The following is a 21,737-nucleotide window of genomic DNA, read 5'->3' on the forward strand; positions in this document are numbered from 1 at the left end:
GAAGGGGAAACATGGGTTAGGGAAAAGGGCCTACGTGAGGTCCCCTGTTAAGCGCCAGTGGAATATTTTCCCTGTGCCTCAAGGGGCTTTGTGCCATGCACGCGCAGCCGGGCATATCAGAACACCCTGAATTAAAATAATAAAGGGAGATAAGAAACAATTTAAATAAAATTAAAAAGAACACAAGGGGAGCAGTGTACATGCTTAACTGGGTAATCTAACATTCCCTGAAGTATTTAGGGAGGCCTATATTTATGCTATCTGCTTAAAAAATAAGTGCAAACGTGGAAATTAAATATGTTAACCAGAAAACGGAGCTTTGTTATTTAATCACGGCCAGACTAAACAGTGTCTTTACATGGACTGAGTGAAGCAATATCCGTTAACCCAGGCGAGGGCCGATCCCACACCTGCTGTTGTGGGCCCTTTAGGCCGTCTATCCTCCGTCAGTCCTCCCCAGATCATATCCAGCTTCCCCGCGTGATGCCCTGAGGTTCTGTGGGCACTCAGAGTCCGGATTAGTCTTTCAGACCCCCCACCAAGAGTCCTTGTCCCATCCGTCTCCTGCACCTCCCCAGCACCCCAAATGCATCTGTGAAGCGTCTGGGCCCTCTCACCCCACTGAGCGCCGGCCACATACTTGGTGTGGTAACTTGTCTTCCTTGCATGATCATTTATCTTCCTTTCAGGACTTCCTTAAACAAAGACTAGGTGGGAGGGCTAAGAATCTTTCCTTCCCTCCCACAATTGCTAAAGGAAGTGATGCATGAACAGGATGTGATGTAAAACACATCATCTCAACTAAGGGCATATAACATAAGGCCAGGCAGGAAATCAGTCTATTGCTTCATTTTCTTCCTTGGTGGATGTGATGTTGGACTTGCAGCAGTGAGCCATTACTAGATGTGAAGGCCTAACCGTGGGTGAGATCAAACGTGTGGGGAAGGGGATTACTATATAGATAGATAGATTTAAAAGGGTTGTTGCTCCGTGGGTCTGGGCTGTGTGTTTGTGATACATTTATAGTATTGTGTTGTTGCCTTCTAAATAAATACCTTTTAATGTAGACGAACCTTGTGTAATATTTATATTAATTTGGTGATACACCACACTTGGGACCGGGTCCACCCTCTCACGGCGACCGGTATAACGGAAAGGCTGGTGTGTCCCCGTCCCACAGGACTCACGGTGTCGGGGGCATATTTCCTCTGGGCCACCCACAAACCCAAAGGCAGGGTCCATGTCTTCTCTCGGGGGGGCTGGTTGCTCAGGGGTCCTTCCAGATGACAGCGGCTGTCGGGGCCCCCAGGGCGGCGCCGGATCTTTTCCTCATCTGAGTGAACGGAGGCCTCTCTCCTCATCCGCGTCAGTGTCTGCTGGCGGGCTGTGTTTCAGGCAGTTCAGGCGGTCAGCGTGGGACCAACGTGGGAGCTCCCGCCATTGTGTGGGCCGCCGCCATGCGGCCGGGATGACCCCCTCCAGCCGGGGGGGGGAAGCGGGGCCGAGCCCAGAGCCAGAGCATGTCTCTGTGTGTGCTGGTATCTCTCGCGGGGTGTCCGTCTCTCACCTTGGAGTGTCATCCGGATATGTCTGAGTCGTCTGTATGGTTTCGGCGGCCGCTTGTATCTAGGCTTATGGTGGCTAGAAGGCCGAGGGTAGCTGTTTTAGCTCATCCCGGTTGCTACAGGCGTCTTCCAGGTATCTGGTTAAAGCTGTGGTTGTTCTCTATTGAGTGGAGGCGGACAATCCGTCCTTGAAACGGTCGGTAATGTCTTTTTATGATGGTTTAGTAAGCTCGGTGCTGGAGCCAAAGCAGATGGCTGCCAGTCGGTCCGGCAGCCCGGCCCCGCCCCCTACAGTGGCGTGTTTAAGGTCAGCAGGGACGATGCCAGAAGAGAGAGAGCAGTTGAAGATGTGTGTTAAAGAAGGCACGAGACAAGTGGAGAGAGATCTGATAAGGTGAGATGGGACAGGATCGAGTGGGCAAGTGGTGGGGCGAGAGGAGCAAAGAAGAGCAGCCACCTCTTGGTCAGTAGCTGGGGAGAATGTCTGAAGGGTAGGAAAGGCATGATCTATGTGTGGTTGAGAAACAGAAAGGCAAGGAGGGGAGAATTCTTTCCTTAGCTGTTCAATCTTGTCAGTGAAGTAACATGCAAAGTTATCAGCAGTAAGGTTAGTTTGGGGGGTGGCCACAGCAGGTCGAAGAAGAGAATTAAAGGACCACTCTAGGCACCCAGACCACTTCAGCTTAATGAAGTGGTCTGGGTGCCAGGTCCAGCTAGGGTTAACCCATTTTTTTATAAACATAGCAGTTTCAGAGCAACTGCTATGTTTATAAATTAGTTAAGCATTCCCCAAATCCTCTAGTGGCTGTCTCACTGACAGCCGCTAGAGGCGCTTGCGTGATTCTCACTGTGAGAACGGAGGAGGATCGGAGGCAGAGAGCTCCCCGCCCAGCGCTGGAAAAAGGTAAGTTTTACCCCTTTTCCCCTTTCCAGAGCCGGGCGGGAGGGGGACCCTGAGGGTGGGGGCACCCTCAGGGCACTATAGTGCCAGGAAAATGAATATGTTTTCCTGGCACTATAGTGGTCCTTTAAAGGTGTCAAAGAGACGCCTGGGGTTGTGGGAACATGAACTAATGAGAGAGGAAAAATATGACTGTTTGGCAAGGGCAAGGGCTGCACTGTATGAACACAATATGAATCTATAATGGAGAAAGTCTGATTGGGTGCGAGACTTCCTCCAGGAGTGTTCAGCACAACGGGAGCATCTTTGCAGGTAGCGTGTTGATTTAGAATGCCATGGTTGGGGGCGGGTCCTCCTCGAGGTGCTTGTTTGGAGTGGCGCTGCAGCGTTCAAGGCAGATGTAAGAGTAGAGTTATATGTGGAGATGGCCAGTGAAGGACAGGAGAGGGAAGGGATGGACAGCAGTCGTGAATCAATGTCAGCTGACAACTGCTGGAGATCAAGAGAATTAAGGTCCCTCCTGAGTTGAGGGGGGTGAGGCTGAGGTTGTTGGGTGAGGGGGTACGGAAGAGCAAATGATAAGAGGTGGTGATCAGAGAGTGGATATGGAGTGTTGCAGATATTAGATACTGTACATGCATAAGTGAAGATTAGGTCAAGGGTATTGCCAGCTACATGGGTGGGAGAATTTGCCCACTGCGATAGCCCGAGGGAGGAAGTAATTATTTACCTTGGCTGCAGCACTGCCTTGGCCACAGTATTGTAACTCCCACCTCTGGTCATGCCCTTAATTTAATAAGATTGGCTCTGTTTGGGAACCTTTCTCCAAACATGGCAATCCTGGCATATAATAGGTTGTTTCAGACACGTCAGGTAATCCATAGCTGGATGCCTGTGTTTCAAGTCACTTGTACAATACCAAATGGCTTAAAGTCATTAAAACAGGCTACTTGTTGTGTCCTACACTCTCTACTCTGAATGCTGGGATATATAGAGTCACACATGTAAGTTTATACACAGACTGGTTCCTACATAAAACACACATACATACATATCTATGTAAGTTCCCGGCCAGCTCGCTACCTTTTTTCTGTTCTTTTAAGTCTTGAATTTGGAGCCTAAAATGCCCATATTTAAAGAACAGCATGTGACTCACTGATTGCGATTAAGTTAACAATAATAGACAATTGTTTCCTGTCCCATCTACAAGAGGAAAAAGTTTAAATATCTGTGAACTTTTTTAGTGCACGGTTTCACTGCATATCTATCTCTGCGTGATTTATGAACTGTGCCAAGTGCTAATGTTCTATTTCAACCCCCTCTTCTGTTTAATTACATTGTCTGTAAATATGAACCCATTATGAACTTGGGGGGTCACAACCTCCTTAATCTGACATCTCAACCAAACAGAGAATTCAAACTATAACATTTTTTTTTCTGTAAGATTTGCAAAAGTGAAAGAAAAAAAATAAATAGGTGCTGGGGGGTCAGGCAACTGTGCTGCGGCAATTTTCTAAATTAATTTTGTCTGGTTCCCTACATGCCAATAGAGTTGGTTTAGATTTGTTGAATCTATTGGATCCATCAAGTTGGTTACAACGGGCAATATTACTGAGGTTCTAAAGATGGAGAATGTATTTTTTTATTGAAAAATAAAGTTTTGTGTTCTATTGTTGCCCTTTGGATCCACAATATTGTTTCAATGTATGCATTTTATCCTCTAAAATCTCCATGATTTAAAAGGAAGATTGTAAGGGATCTGGTCAGTGACAGTAATCATGTGATTGATAGTCGGGACCAGCACTTGATAGTACAGGCCTGGAACAAGCATTCTTACACAAACTAACATGCTTCTAGTATGTCAGTTTATTGCTATGATTGTAGTGCCAACCCCCTGATATCTGAAGGGTTGTTATTATCCTGTTGATTACAGAATGGACTGAGTAAAATGGCAGCCTCTCATTTAACTAAATTTATTTTGTGGGGGCTCATTAACAAAAAGTAAACTTTTTGTTTTCTCTCGTTGAAGACTTTGTATCAATTCTATTGTGTGCATTTGAAGTATGCACTGTGCACAAAATACGATTTGTACAGTGATTTGTACAGTGATGTACTCTCAAAAATGTGAGATCTAGAGACTTTCTAGAAACCGATCATTTTATTGAAACTGTCATTCTTTGCTCTTGAGCTAAAATGTTACAGTAATTATTGCAAGTCTCAGAATTACTTTCTACACCTTTAGCAGCCAGAAATGTGATGTATTGTTTTGTACCCACTAGCACTAGGGGCTGTGCGTGAAATAATGACTAGTTTTCAACAGCATCCACGATGAAATTGGTACATCTAAAACATTTGTTGATGAGTTGACCCTGGCTCCTTTTAAAATGTTTGCACTTTAGTAATTCTTCACAGATATTCAAGGTAGGAACTTCTGGTAGGACAGTAGGACAGTTCTGGTAACTAAATGGTTTTAGTATTGATCTTCATGGACTGAAATATATCCATAACTGTGTTATCTTTTAGTTCAAGAAGGTATAGCAGTTATCAAATACGTAGATCAGAATTCTAACTTTACCAAGTTATTAAATTAATACAGAATATCATGACTGTGGGACGCCAAGAACCCGCCAATCCACCGCAAGACAGAGTAAAATTCAGACTAAATATTTAATAGAAAACCAGATGTTTTATTTTTATATATTGTATTTTATATATTATTTTTTTAAATACAAGAAATAAGCTGTGCAGAGAAAGCTATGGTATTTAGTTTAATTTACATAAATGTTCTAAATAGAACAAGCCGAGATATATCTCAGGAATGAGCTGTGCAGATAAAGCCACGTTATATATTTTATATAAGAGAAATGAGTTATGCTCTGCTAACCATGGTATACATTCTCAGCTCCCTTGACCTCGGGGTATTTAACACTGCAAGAAGGCTGGAAAGCAGTTAAAATATTATTCTTGTTTACAGTTATAGATTTATAGATTTTCTTGGAACAAAAGGGTCTGATAGCAATCAAACCACATTGGTCTAAACATGGATAGTCTTTAAAGGGATACTATAGGCAACAAAACAACTCTAGCTAAATGAGGCAGTTTAAGTGTAAAGATCATGCCGCGGAAATTCTCTGCCATGCCAATAACTTTTTGTTTATGTTTATGCAGCTCAAGCCACACCTCCCCTGACTGTGACTGACATAGGCAGCTTGAAAAGTTTTTTGTAAGATGACAACTTGCTTTAGAAGTTTTTATACCATACTCTGTAAATTGAACTTTTATCACACACACAAGGCTTTTGCAGGGTCTAAAATGCTAATAACAGAGCATGAGATATTAATTAATTCTAAATTAAACAGAATTTGCAATAAAGGAAGTTTAACCCCATTAAGGACCAAACTTCTGGAATAAAAGGGAATCATGACATGTCACACATGTCATGTGTCCTTAAGGGGTTAAACATTAGACATCTCTTTGCAGGAAGTGTTTGGGAAGGCCGTGCAATGGCACACAGGGAGGTGTGACTAGGACAGCATGAACAATACCGAAATTTAGTTTTATACTTACCAGTAAATTTCTTTTCCTGGCTATTTCTCATGGCAGCATCCCTTATGGGTTAGCTCCACCCTCAGCCGGATCAGGACAGAAAACAATTAAACAATTAACGAAGCTGTAGGCATAAAGGGTTCCTCCTCCCTCCATACCTCAGTCCAATTGAAAAGCTCAGACAAAACCCAGGGCGGGAACCTGATGCTGCCATGTGAAATAGCGAGAAAAAGAAATTTACTGGTAAGTATGAAACAAAATTTTGGTATTCCTGGCTAATCATGGCAGCATCACTTATGGGTAATACCCAAGCAAACTAGCAAGAAGGGTAGGGTAAATTAATCCACACATTTTAACTGCTATAACATTTAATTTTATTTTGCCGAGCTAACAGAAGCCAACACGCTTCTGCCAAACTTAGTAGAAGAAGAGGCTACATCCAGCCTATAATGTTTTATGAAGGTCATAGGAGAAGACCACATTGCTGCCTTGCATATGTCATCAGGGGACACCTCTGCCCAATTAGCCCATGAAGTAGCCAAAGACCTAGTCGAATGAGACTTAATCCGTTTCGGAGGAGAAACACCTTTCAGAGAGTAAGCTTTAGTGATGATGTTGGAAATCCATCTACGTAGTGTAGAAGCAGCTTCACTTTTCCTGGAGCCTTCAGGAATAATGAACAAATGATCCATCTTACGAAATGTACCAGAAACAGACAAATACCTGATCAAGTATTCCCTAATATCCAGATTATGAAGCTTCACCTCCAGCTCCGAGGAAGGTTCAGGAAAAAAGGAAGGAAGAACTATCTCCTGGTGTAAATGAAATTTTGAGACAACTTTAGGAAGGAATTCCAACTTCGGACGTAAAACCACTCTGTCGTGGAAAACCTGAATATAGTCCTCTGCACAGGAGAGAGCTCTCACCTCCGAGATTCTTCTGGCTGACGTAACAGCCAACAAAAACAGAGTTTTGTACGTGAGAGAAGTTCTCTAGAGGAGAAAAAGGAATTTCGGACAAGGCATCCAAGACCAGAGGAAGATCCCAAGGAGGAGCATAGTTGCGCAAAGGAGGTCTAATGCGAATGGTAGCCTTAAAGAAACTGGCAATCAGGGGATTTGAAGCCCAAGAGTAGCCGATAGTGCCGAACACTGCACCTTCAAGGTACTCAGGCTTAAACACTTATCCAATCCAGCCTGTAAGAACTCCAAAATCTGGTTCTGATCAGGTTTCAAGTAGTCTAGACCTTTGTCAAGATTCCAGGACTTAAATGACTCCCATATACGGTGATAACACTTGGACATAGATTTCTTCCTAGAGAGAAGAAGTGTATTTGTTACTGCCTCAGACAATCCTGTTTGCAGGAGCCGTTCCCTTTAAAAAGCCAAGCCCCCAATCTCAGATGTACGGAGTTGGGATGGTAGACAGGACCCTGGCTTAGCAGATCGTTCCTGATTGGGAGCCGCCAGAGTTCCTCCAAGGAGATTTTGCACAGGAGAGGGAACCAGGGCCTCCTTGGCCAGAACGGGATGATAGCTATTATCACTTGATTCTCCATCCAAATTTTCTTTAGTAAGCGATGAATTATCGGTAAGGGAGGAAACACATATCCCAGATCGAAATCCCATATTTGAGACAAGGCATCCTGACCCATTGCCCGATGGTCTGCAATAAGAGAGAAGTACTTTGGTACCTGAGTGTTCCTGTTCGTAGCCATTAAGTCGATCTGTGGTATGCCCCACCGAAGAGTAATTGCTTGGAATACTTCTGTATGTAGCTTCCATTCTCCTGGCAGAATACTTGATCTGCTCAGGTAATCTGCCAAAATATTTTGAGGACCTGGTAGATATACTGCCTTTAATCCTTGAAGATGATTCTGTGCCAGAGACATAAGAGGAGTTAGTTCCCTCAACAGAAGCTTGCTCCGAGAACCACCGTGATGGTTCACGTATGACGCCACTGCCTTGTTGTCTGTCTGAATCATAATCCAAGCATCTTGTTTTAAGGGAAGGAACCCTTAAAGGGCCTTGAGAATAGCTCTCAACTCTTTCAAGTATGAATGCATTTTTCTCTCCATGTTGGACCACCTTCCCTGTTTCCAAAGAGACCCCAGATGAGCTCCCCATCCTTGTAAGCATGCGTCCGTAGTAACTATTAACCATTTCAGTTCCTCCAACGGAAACCCCTGACTCAGATTCTTCTTGTTCTTCCGCCACTTCAGCTGATTCTTTGCATACTTCATAAGAACAATTTTTTGATCCCACATATACTGGATAAGGGACGCCTTTTGTCCTGAGGAAGAAAGGCTCTTCTACCATCAGCTGCCTTATGGATAGCCTCCTCCAGAACTTTGCCGAAAAGTAGATCCCCTTGAAAGGGGAGAGCACATAAAGATGCTTTTGATGCATAGTTCGCACCCCAAGCGTGTAGCCACAACGCCCTTCTGGATGCTACCGTCAGAGCCACCATCTTGGTAATATCGAGAGAGGCCTCTGAGCAAAATTCTGATGCCAAGTGGAAATCTTTCAGACTTTCAATCAGATGCTTCCTGCAAACCCCCGCTGCTATATCTTCTTCCAAATTCTGTAGCCAAACCTTTAAGGCTCTAGAAAGTGTCGTCAATGCCACTGCTGGAAGTAAAGCAGACCCCGGACCACCTTCCCTCAGTGTAATGAGAACTTTTGAGAACGTCCTTGGAGTTAGACTGAGCCCAAAGGGAAGTCCTCTGAATTAGTAATGCTTCCCCCATATATAAAAACGCAGAAACTTTACATGCGATGGGTGAATTGGATAATATGCATCCTTGAGGTCTATGTACGTCATCCAACTTCCCTCCTTTATGTTGCCGACAATACTGGAAATGGACTCCATCCTGAATGACTTGGTCTGTAGGTAGGAGTTTAAGACCTTTAGGTCCAGAATCAGTCTCCATTTGCCTAAAGGCTTTGGAGACAGAAATACGGTTGAATAGTGGCCTTTGAACTTTTCTGCCTTCGGAACCTCCACAATAACCTCTTGTAGGGTTAGTTCCTTGATACAAGCCACCATAGCTACTTCCTTTATCCCTCTTGCCACGTGAGATTGCTTGAAGGTAGGTGGTGGGATACTTGAAAATTCTATGAGGTATCCTTCTTTTATAATTGACAGTACCCATGAATCGGAGATGTTTTTGATCAAGTTCGGATTGTGCTTGTTGAACTGCCGTAGAAACCCCATCTGGATAGGTCGAATTTCCCAATGTGCCCATCTTAGCAGCCCTATTGTACCGCTTCACCTGCAGCGGTTTCACTTATCGGATTGAAATAATCCCTGCAATTACACTATCTCCGTATTAACGGAGACGAGCTAGGACAAGTTATACTAATTAGTGTTCTTAATGTGTGCTCTTGTGGTTTTACATTTTTAGTATTAAAAGTTAAGTTTTATATTTAAAGTGGTACACACTATTTGTACCACCGACTGTCCCCCTCCCTTTTAAGGGACATACACTCTTCAGGACACTATACCATAATTCCATTTCTCCTGTTTTTTTGTCTATTCTTGTTGTTTAGTTGTTGGTGCAAATATTCTTGCACTAGGGGTTAACCCCCATTCAGGAGATTTTCTACTTTGGTACCCCCTTACCCTTCGATTTTTTTTCTATATGTGGACAGGGACAGTTGTCAATTTTGGGGTTAAATAATTTGTGAAAAAGTTTAACCTCTAAAAGGAAGGAAAAAGCAAGGACCTTCTGGCACCATAACCACTTCATTTAACTCATGTTGTTATGGTACCTGGAGTGTTCCTTTAAGCTAGCAAAATATGTATAAAAGGACACTTTAACTACCACAACCACTGTATCTTAATAGCAGTTTTGGTGCAAAGATGCTGCACCTTTTCTCATACGATGTAGTAGATTGCCGTTTTTAAGAAATTGTGTCTTCGACCAAAAATCTGAGCCAAAAACACAAATCTAGTGTCTATCGGACTTGTTTAAAATAAATAAAATCAAATGAATAAAAATATGTATTGCATTATCTTTATCCATTCTTATCACAACTATGTGGTATTACAGCTATGGTATTTAATTATCAGGAAACATTTGTATGCAGATCTGATAGTCATTTTATAAAAATATTCACTATATAGACCAGGCTTCCCCAAACTCCGGCCCTCCAGATGTTGCTGAGCTACAACTCCCTTGATTCTATGAATGAAATAGATAGGCTCAGAATCATGGGATTTGTAGTTCAGCAACATCTGGAGGGCCGGAGTTTGAGGAAGCCTGATATAGACTGACACTGTGCACTCAGTGAGCAGAACACAAAGATAAACAGACTTATTAAGTATTGTTACGTTTGTGACTCTTTCATCACTTTCATCTGTACATTTATCACAGCCCGGAGTTACTTTGTTCGCTTAAGCTAAACCAAAGTCATTTAAGCCTCAAGCGGTGAAGGACTTAAAGTAAATAGAATTGTGTTTGTAGTGTGTGGTATTAATAATATTTAGCTTAGAGTAATTCCCTTCCTTATAAATGAATACACACAAAATGTGAAATTTATAGTCTAAATACAAGATTAATTATTTAACGGTATATATCATTATACAAATTAAATAAATACATAACAAAATTATGGTACAAAAACATTTCCTCCATTGTATTAAATCAGAATATAAAGTACTACGTTTACCTTTAGTATATTTACCATATAATGAAAATTAAAGGGACTCTCCAGGGAGAATATTTTACTCACCTCATTCCAGCGCCGGGAGCCTCGTGAAGCTGCGCCCCCCATTTCGTCAAAATGACGAAATAGGCGGGCGCGAGCAGGGAGCAATCAGACGCTTCCATTTGGAAGCGTCATTGCTCCCTTGTGTGCATGCACGGCTTCGCCACACATGCGCACATACTTCAGAGGGCGGCATTCATGCTGCCCTCTGAAGTCCTGAGCGCACTACCGCACATGTGCACGGTGTGCGCGGCCGCGAGCTGATCTGACTGACGGCTCAGCTCGCGGTCTTTGCCCGCCCCCTCTCCTCTGCTGACAGGCAGGAGAGAGAAGGCGCGCACACAGTGCCTTCTCTCTCCTGCACACGTCAGACGTATTTTAATACGTCTGACGTGTACAGGGCCTTTTTAGGGCCCTACATGATAGGAAGTCCCTCTGGTGGCCGTCTGAGTGACGGCCACTGGAGGTATTCCTATCAATCAATGTAAACACTGTATTTTCTCTGAAAATACAGTGTTTACATTAGATTGCCTGCAGGGAGCTATAGATCTCACCTGAACAAATACATTAAGCTGTAGTTGTTCAGGTGACTATAGTGTCCCTTTAACCAGGAGGAAGATACTTTTATAAATCAATCGAAAAAAAGCTGTAAACTAACAGTATAAGGGGACAAAATGCAACATAACATCAATCACTAATCTGGACATGTCGGACATCCTTGGTCCACAAGCTAGAGGGTAAGGTTTTGCCAGCTCCGATCACTGCCTTGTTTTGGTGAAAAGATTTCTTGAACTCTGGGAATGTCATTTAGAACAAGAAATATATGTTTAATTTACACAGGCTGATTTCAGAATTCATTTATTATAGTGTAAAAACACATTATTATTATTTTGTTATTTATATAGCGCCATCAGATATCGTAATGCTGTACAATGGGATTCCGTAGTGCTGTACAATACTGTGAGTATTATTGTGGTGGAGCTCTGTTATACACTCAGATACACCAACAATATGGTGCTACTAGAACAAAGGGACACTTGGGAGGTTTGCATATAATTTATATATCGTTATGTTATGTACCATCCTCTCTACCAATGAATAGCGTGCTGCTGATGGTCCCTGGGATCTAAATGAAAGAATTGCTGGCACATTCTGCATTGCCAAGCGCTTATTGTGATCCTACTACACTACATATCTAATAGAGGGGTGTGCAGCAACGTTCTGTCCCCCTCAGCATCTCCTCCCAATATTCACCTGTGACGAACCAACGCTTTCACCTACGTAGCCTGGCAGACTACTGCATTACATATCTTTATTTTTATAATAGGCGGCTGCTTTGAGAAGCAGAAAACTGGTGTAAAAAAAGACAAAAACCAAAAGAACATTAATATCCTCCTGCCCTCTTTACCACCTAGAGATCCCGGGCTAAAGAGCGACACATTGAGGGCTTCAAAATAGAAGATTTTCTGATCCAGTCAAGTCTACTGAATCCTAGAACTGCTGTGCTACCTCAACTGCTGCTCAGTTCTGGTTACTCACCTATTTTTCCCATGCCTCAGTGACTGCTGCCTAGGTACCCGACCCAGCGAGGTAGGTGGCCAATCTCCAAGCTAAAGCGGGGCTGCTTGCTGCAATCCCTCTGGACTGGTGGAGGTTATCACGGTCCCCACCAACTTGCTCATAGTCTCTTGGATGATGCCTGACTACACCCCAGAGCTTTGGGAAGCCAGGTTCAAAGAACTATGCAGCTGCTTCTGGGAGAGCCTAGCCCAACAGAGTATACACTATCAGACAGGCTTCCAGGGCCCAGTACAGCTAACCAAATGCCAGTGGAGAAAATGACCACCACTTGTTCGGAAAGTGGGTCGAGAATACCCGGATCATAAGCGGGTTCGTTTTTCACTATATTCTTGTCTCTCTCCGTGGAAAATGTGTCTGCATTTACTTTTCTTCTATGCTACTCGACTATCCTCTCTATTATACAAAAAATGAGATGTCTTTATTTGCAAGACTTACTTAAATTATGGGATTTGCATGTTTCTCATTACTATGTTTATATATGCTGGTATTTATATCCACTTGTATTAAAATATAATTTCAATTAAAAAAACAAATGTATTTTAAAGTTTTCATCCGTAATATCACAACCCCATTCAACTCAGGCACAGCCAAGGCACACAATGCAAAGAAGGAGAAAGACAGACACATTGTTTGGTTTTCTACTCCTCCTCTATTTTCAATGGCTGAAAAGGGCAACATTTGTAGCGATGACTGACAGTGAGCCAAGATGGTGGAGCCCAGCTCCCAGGTATTAGTGTGGATTTCTATATTTTAGATTTCATACCTCAATAAAACAAATGTGTTAAATACAGGAAATAAGATAAACAGAATATTAGATATCCTGTTATATTAATATTAGTTCCCCTTTAAGTGATGGGCAGTCTGGAGGAAGGACGGAACTAAAGTCATCTAGGCCACTTTATTTCAATGTGCAGTGGTCCTGTCAATTTAATCGTTTAAGGTAACACATTGCTGTTTTGAGGATATGGCAATATTTACCTTGAAGGGTTAAAAACATGCCTCCAGTGGCTATTACCCTGACAGCCACTGGAGGCGCTGTACTGACCGTCTAAACTCAGTCATGAGAAGCAGAAGCTCCCATAGAAAAGCATTTATTCAATGCTTTCTTAGGGAAGTTTAGAAGGTCGTGCCGAGATCACTGAGCATGCACATCAGGTCCCTAATGCTCCTTTTTGAGGTGCATATCATTACATCACACTAGAGGAGGCCACGACTGCTCCATCACATTACGAGAGGAGGAGAGGTGAGCAAAACACAGGGAGCTCTGCCCTAGTGCTTGAAAAAGATAAGTAAAACCTTTATTCTATTATAATTTATTGGAAGAAGGGTGAAGGGGGGCCCTATAACTGGAGACATGAACACTAAAGTGGTAGGAATATGGGTTTAGTATTCTTTTAAAGATGGATCAGGAAAACATATCCAGTTTACCCTATAAAATCTTTTAAAAAAACAAACTCATACCAATTCTGAAAATGTGTTACATACTGCGGCTCACAAATCAATGTTAAGTATGGCAGTTTAAACCTGCAAAGCCTCAATGACACATGGTGGGATTATTTAAGGATTCTCTCTCTTCATTAAATATTTGATATCTATCTGCTATTTTAAGTGTTTTTGTTACGTATCCACTGAGCGTATCTTCAGCATTACTTCACTTCCTGATGGTGAAGTTCAGAAGACATCTGCTAAAGTTCTGTATGCTGTGTTCGAAATCGTACCCACTTCATCAATAATGGATTAAAATAACAAATATCAAAATGTTTTCATTAGCACAATAATTAGATCATATCTATCACTACATACATTGCAAATTCTATCAGATACGTTTTTTAGTCTCATTTAAATAAATGTGAAAAGATTACTTTTTTTCATAAGATTCCGTTTGTATTTGTTCTATGCATTGGGATTGGCCGTAAATAATCTTGTTACCCATTTTATTACATTGATGTTCTAATCAGAAGCAGGTTTTGAGCCTTTCATGTAGAGAGGAACCAGCTGCTGTGAAAGTTCAGGATTAATACTAATTGTTGGGTTTTATTCAGGTAGAATTCAGGGGCAGATTATTGCATTTGGAGCAATTACCATGAAAACCAGTTTTCTACATTGTTGCTTCGTCTCATAATTATTACAGTTTTATATTGATAGATAGATTGATAGATAGTTTTATATTGATAGATGAAGATGGTCTTTTGAACCTACGCCCTGACGGAGACCATTATAGGTGAACATAAAAGGAATACACGAAAGCTTCTCATTTATGACAGCCACAAACCCTACTCATGCCCCAGGGACACTCACAAACACCCGGAGGACTGAACAACTGGGCGGCGGTGGCTGATGGACCCATAAGCTATAATGCAATCCTCACTCTTATATCTGAGACGTTGGTTTTGGTTGTAGTAAGCCCTGCTAGTATGGTCCCCCTCTTAAAAAAAACCTTTTTGCGAGCCCAGCCCAATGCCAAGTTCTCTTTGCAGCCCTAAACCTCCTCCTCTGATGTCATTCCCCCTACACAGTAGGAGAGGCCAAGCTGAAAGGAGGAAAACACTGCCATTGGTTGTCTGTCTTCTGCATGCTAAGAATGCTGACAATGGATGCCTTTATGCACATAATTAACATTACTAAATGTTTAATAAAAATACCACAGATCAAAGAATGACCAGAATAATAGTTGTACTCCAAAACTATATATCTGACAGATTTTAAGATCTAAATAACAAGTGTTTATTCCACAATGCCTACCAAGCAACGTCAATCTTGGAGGGCGATTTTGATTTCCGTATTCTGTCATGCAGTACTTGAAGGTGTTGACCAACAGAAAGGGAGACTCGAAACACCAAAATCACTGCATTTTAATGTCCTGGTTTAGGTGCAAAAATGCTGTTCCTTTTCTCTGGCATTGTAAAATCATTGCTGTTTCTGAGAAATGGCAGTGTTTCCAAGACCCATATCAAATACATAGACGGTATGAGGGAACTGCTGCCTGTAGTGTCTAGGAGTCAAATGTTTCAGGATTAGTGATGTCGCGAACATAAAATTTTCCGTTCGCGAAAAAGCGAACGCGAACTTACGCAAATGTTCGCGAACGGGCGAACCGACATAGACTTTAATAGGCAGGCGAATTTTAAAACCCACAGGGACTCTTTCTGGCCACAATAGTGATGGAAAAGTTGTTTCAAGGGGACTAACACCTGGACTGTGGCATGCCGGAGGGGGATCCATGGCAAAACTCCCATGGAAAATTACATAGTTGATGCAGAGTCTGGTTTTAATCCATAAAGGGCATAAATCACCTAACATTTGTAAATTGTTTGGAATAACGTGCTTTAAAACATCAGGTATGATGTTGTATCGATCAGGTAGTGTAAGGGTTATGCCCGCTTCACAGTGACAGACCATACTCCCCGTTTAACGCACCGCAAACAACCGCAAACAGTCCATTTGCACAACCGCAAACTCCCCATTTGCACAAGGTTGGATACCAAGCTAGCCATGTCCCGTTCCTTGTCCTCACTGATGTCATTGAAGGTCTCTTCCTCCACCCAGCCACATACAAAACCAAAGGTCCCCGAAAGGTGACAACAAGCCCCCTGTATTTTTTTTTTAAATGTACACTACTGTTACACCAGATATGAGTTGCACTGGTGTGACACTGTGCCCTGGCAGGCCCTGAAACGCACACGTGTGAAGGAAACTGACTGCTATTATTTCACAGTCAAATTTCTAGTTTTTTTTTTAATGTACACTACTGTTACACCAGATATGAGTTGCACTGGTGTGACACTGTGCCCTGGCAGGCCCTGAAACGCACACGTGTGAAGGAAACTGACTGCTATTATATTACAGTCAAAAAAGTTTTTATTTTTTTAAATGCAAGCTATTGTGACACCAGATATGAGTGGTGGCACTGGGCAAGTGGGCACAGTATACGCTGTGAGCCTGACACATACGCTGGCAGGCAGGCAACTGCAATTAGATTACACAGGAAAAAAAAAAAAGCAGACTGATGTTCTAGCCCTAAAAAGGGCTTTTTGGGGTGCTGTCCTTGCAGCAGAGATCAGATGTAGTGGACACTGAATACACTAGCCTAGCTATCGATTTCCCTATTAAATCAGCAGCAGCTACACTGTCCCTCCTCTTACTAAGAATGCAGCTTCAGGGGGCGGGGCCTAGCTGTCATGGAGGAAAGACGCACTTCGTGTGAGCTCCCTCAATATCTCACTTTAAGCAGCTATCAACAAGTGAATTTCACCCCAGAAGGGTATGACCCAGCAATGTTGCTCCTACCTGACTGACCCGACATGCTTAATAGCGGTCAGCAACTCGACAGAGTCTTACTCACCTCCGCGTGGCAAGTGTGGCCTGGTGCTCACCGGGCGGGAGAGGTGGCCGATCTCCCGATCCTAAGAATGCCCAGGAGCAGCTACTTCCCGGCAGGAGCTCCATTACCTCCCCCCTCGGACCGGTGGGGGTTATCCCGGTCCACCCCTGAGAGGCTGTCTGGAGCTAATGGACGCACAGAGCACAGCCGCTCAGGCTGACATACTCATCTGCAACTCTCCCAATATGGCAGCAGCCGCGTGTCCTCCTGGTACCAGCAAAGCATGGCAGGATATTGAGTCTAAGCTGGACAGACTCTTTAATCAATTTTGGATGCAAATAACAAGCAGGAAGCCCCAACAAGCTCCACCACAGCCCCAACAAGCTCCACCACAGCTAAGCGAAGCAGTCCCCATTAAAATCCACCAACGCAAAAGGCGTCAAAGACGGGACCGGAGGCACAAACAGAAATGCAGAGCCTGCCCCACGTCAAGCACTCACCTCCACCTTAAGCCACCACAATCCCGCACCGGACGTGAAGCACCACCGGGACAGATCCGACCACCCGACAAAACAAGCTTCCACCACCTCAAGCCGCGAACCCAGCACTCAGCCAGAGACTTGCCTTTGTTGTTCCAGGTATCAGGGACTCCCAGGGTCTGCACCTGGCGCCCAGAAGGGATCGGATGAGCACAAGCAGTAAACAGCAGCCTGCCAAGCATGTCCCACTATAGCCAATCCTCCACACCATGCCTTTGATCATATAAACTGCTCTCTGCGCATTAACTAATCGTAAAGTAGCAAGCGTTTAAACATGTCATTATTTCACCTCCTAAAGAGTTTATTGTCGTAGTTCCTTACATGCCTTTACCTTAAGCGTTCATGTATTATGTTATTCACTAGTCTCATCTCATGGGGCGACTCACACTTGATTTATAACTAGTGGAGGAGCTGCTGATATAAATACACAGTTGATATCGTGCAAGCTACACCCTAAACATGACAGCCATCTTTCACAACAATGTACTGCTATATACTCATACCCTCAGTGCAACTAGCCATGATATACGCACGTTCAGCCTAGCATGCTCAAATATAACACACTTCTGTCTAAAAAAAAAAAAAAAAGAATGCAACTTCAGAATGAATCTAAAATGGATGCTGTCCAGGAGGTGGGAGGGTCTGGGAGGGAGGGTCTGCTGCTGATTGGCTGGAATGTGTCTGCTGACTGTGAGGTACAGAGTCAAAGTTTACTCAATGATGACGAATAGGGGGCAGACCGAACATCGCATTTATTCGCCATCCGTAGCGAACGCGAACAAGCTATGTTCGCCAGGAACTATTCGCCAGCGAACTGTTCGGGACATCTCTATTCAGGATCGGAAATCAAGTGATAACTCAATCAGGCATCCCACAGCATCTAAACTCTACATACTAGAGAGCAGTGCTTTTCATGTGCCGACAATCAATATGATGAAATTACATGTGTTTTGGAAAAAATGGTGATATGTGATTCCAAGATCACTCACGTGTTTTTAGATGATATAATTTCTTTAATTAAAGAGCTACATTCACACTCTATGGAGGCAATCGTATCGCTATGGTAATTTAAACATAAGAAAAGGGCTTGGTTTCCAGGAATTTCACATTAAATTAAAATGAATTAGATATTTGTAATCATATGATTAGTAAAAAAAATAATAATACAAATATTTCGTTTTTACAGGTCTTGAATGTGTATGGAAACATGACTCCGAATATGCCAGAAATAAGGGTGAATGCAATAAATCCGAGGTTTCTAAAAGTTAGCAAATTCATCTGCTCTCCAGATAAAGGGTCCAAATGTTGCTCTTTGATGTCTTCTCTATAGAGCCTCGGATTTGTCAAAACCGTTTTATTTCTACCTTTTTTGTAGTTTCTCTGAACTCTTTCCCTTCGTGTAATATTTTTGGACTGGGTATGTAGCCGTATAGACTGTGCAGCGCTTTTGAAGTGCCATCACACCTGAAACAGATTATTCAACTCATTATAGCCTTGGATCTTTCTTTACCAACAACAAATAAAACTATTACAGAAAACTCTACAAGATTCTACACATAGATCCACTTATTGGCAACATCAGAGGCAACTGCACTCGAAACGACCGATGAGAGTGAAATGTCCCACACATACAAAACATGTTTAAAATTAAGAAAAAGTCAGCAAGTAGAGGCTTAACCCTTTCTAGTGCAGACCAAATGAGATGTTAAATGCGTGCAGTTTTGGAGGTTAGGCGATGATGACATAGAGTTGCCACATCCAGAACGATTTCCTAGACACTCACAATGTATTCTTGTTGATAACATCAAATGGAAAGTGCTGCTCTGAAAGGTTACAATGTACATGCTGCAGGATTCCTCATCGGTTAATCAGTGGATAGGGTTAGCATCTGATAACATTTAAAGGGACACTATAAGCAGCAACACAACTTTAGCTTACTGAAGCACTGTTGGTGTATAGATCATACCCCTGCAGTCTCACTGCTCAATTCTCTTAAAGCGGCACTGTCACGCCAAACTTACCTTTCTCCTATCGCTTCATCTTTTCTTCCTTTCTCAGAATCTGTTCTTAGTTTCTTCCTATCTGATCTGGTTTTCTTTAAAACATAAGATGAAGTAGGGACTACTTTGTCTTATGTATTTTTTTTTATGCTTGACTTTCTCTGACCAATGGAGGAGCTTAAGTCAGCTCCATTTCCTGTGTCAGAGGCAGTACTCACCCCCTCCTTGACACAGGAAGTGGAGCTGACTTGAACTCCTCCTTTGGTCAAGAAAGTCAAGCGTAGGAAAAATACATAAGACAAAGTAGTCCCTACCTCATCTTGTGTTTTAAAGAAAACTAGATAAGAAATAAAGAAAAAAGAGGAACCAATTCTGAGACAGGAAGAGAAGAGGAAACAGTTTGGCATGACAGTGCCGCTTTAACCCCTTAAGGACCGAGGACGGTTCAGGACCGTCATCGGCATTTTTGCATTGCCGACCGAGGACGGTCCTGAACCGTCCTAACGGTCCAATGTACTTACCCGATCGCCGTCGTTCCCCCGGCGGCGATCGGCGGTGCTCCCGTTGTGGGGAGACTGCCTGCAGCCCAGACAGTCTCCCCATGGCGGATTAGGACCCCTGTGGCCATGTGATCGCCCAACAGGGCGACCACATGGTCACAATAGGTGTCCATGTCTCTGCCTGCAGGGGGACTGTCTGTGCTGACAGGCAGTCTCCCTGCTTAGTGTAAAATCATAAAAAAAATAAAGTTTAAAGTTAATAAATAAAAATTATAATTATATATGTGTGTATATATATATGATATATAGACGTATATTATATATATATAATATACGTCTAAATATCATATATATAATGTCATACTAAGTGTATTTTTATATTAATATGTACATATATTAATATAAAAATACACTTATAATTAAATTACACACGTGTATATATATAATATATATAATAACTATATATATTGTGTATATATTATTATAAACTACAAATAATAAGGAATTTAAATTAAACTAAAAAAATTAAAAATAATAATAAAAATTTAAAAAAAAATTATATATCTATACAAAATTTTATTCTAACTGTATTTTGATATTAATATATATATATTTATATCAAAATACACTTAGAATGAAATTGTATATATATCTATGTATATATAAATAAATAAAAAGAATACGAACTATTCATATGTCCATATACAAAATTACATAAATAATTATATAAATATACACGTAGACTTCAAATATATAAATATGCATATATATTTAAATTCTACGTGCGTATTTATGTAATATTTTTACATAATTAAGTTATTTTATTGATTGCAATTTAAGGGACCTGCCTGCCAACCCAGGCCGAGAGTACAGAGAATTTAATTTGCTATCACTGTATTTTACCCTGTAACGTTCTACGACACCCTAAAACCTGTACATGGGGGGTACTGTTTTACTCGGGAGACTTCGCTGAACACAAATATTAGTGATTCAAAACAGTAAAACATATCACAGCGATGATATTGTCAGTGAAAGTGACTTTTTTTGCATTTTTCACACACAAACAGCACTTTTACTGATGATATAATTGTTGTGATACATTTTCCAGTTTTGAAACACTAATATTTGTGTTCAGCAAAGTCTCACGAGTATAACAGTACCCCCCATGTACAGGTTTTATAGTGTTTTTGAAAGTTACAGGGTCAAATATATGGGTCATATTTTTACATTGAAAATGGCCAGGTTGGTTACGTTGCCTTTGAGAGCGTATGGTAGCCCAGGAATGAGAATTACCCCCATGATGGCATACCATTTGCAAAAGTAGACAACCCAAGGTATTGCAAATGGGGTATGTCCAGTCTTTTTTAGTAACCACTTAGTCACAAACACTGGCCAAAATTAGCGTTCAATTTAGTTTTTTACTTTTTTCACACACAAACAAATATGAACGCTAACTTTGGCCAGTGTTTGCGACTAAGTGGCTACTAAAAAAGTCTGGACATACCCCATATTGAATACCCTGGGTTGTCTACTTTAAAAAAAATATGTACATGTGGGGTGTTATTTAGCGATTTATGACAGATAATAGTGTTACAATGTCACTATTGATACATTTTAAAAATATAGGTTTTGAAACCTCAATATCCTACTTGTACCTATAGCCCTATAACATGCAAAAAAATAGCAAAAAGCATGTAAACACTGGGTATTTTTAAACTCAGGACAAAATTTTGAATCTATTTAGCAGTTTTTTTCATTCGCTTTTGTAGATGAGTAAAAGATTTTTCACATAAAAGTCAAAAAACATGTATTTTTTTCAATTTTTCATCATATTTTTTCATTTTTTAAAAATTAAATTACATGAGATTATATAAATAATGGTATGTAAAGAAAGCCCCTTTTGTCCTGAAAAAAACAATATATAATTTGTATGGGAACAGTAAATGAGAGAGCGGAAAATTACAGCTAAACACAACCACCACAAAAGTGTCAAAAAGATGCCTGGTCGCAAATGTACAACATCGCAAAAAAAGTCCGGTCCTTAAGGGGTTAAATCACTTTGTTTACACAGC

The sequence above is a fragment of the Pelobates fuscus genome, chromosome 4 (genome assembly GCF_036172605.1).
Source record: "Pelobates fuscus isolate aPelFus1 chromosome 4, aPelFus1.pri, whole genome shotgun sequence".
NCBI classification, from domain to species: Eukaryota; Metazoa; Chordata; class Amphibia; order Anura; family Pelobatidae; genus Pelobates; species Pelobates fuscus.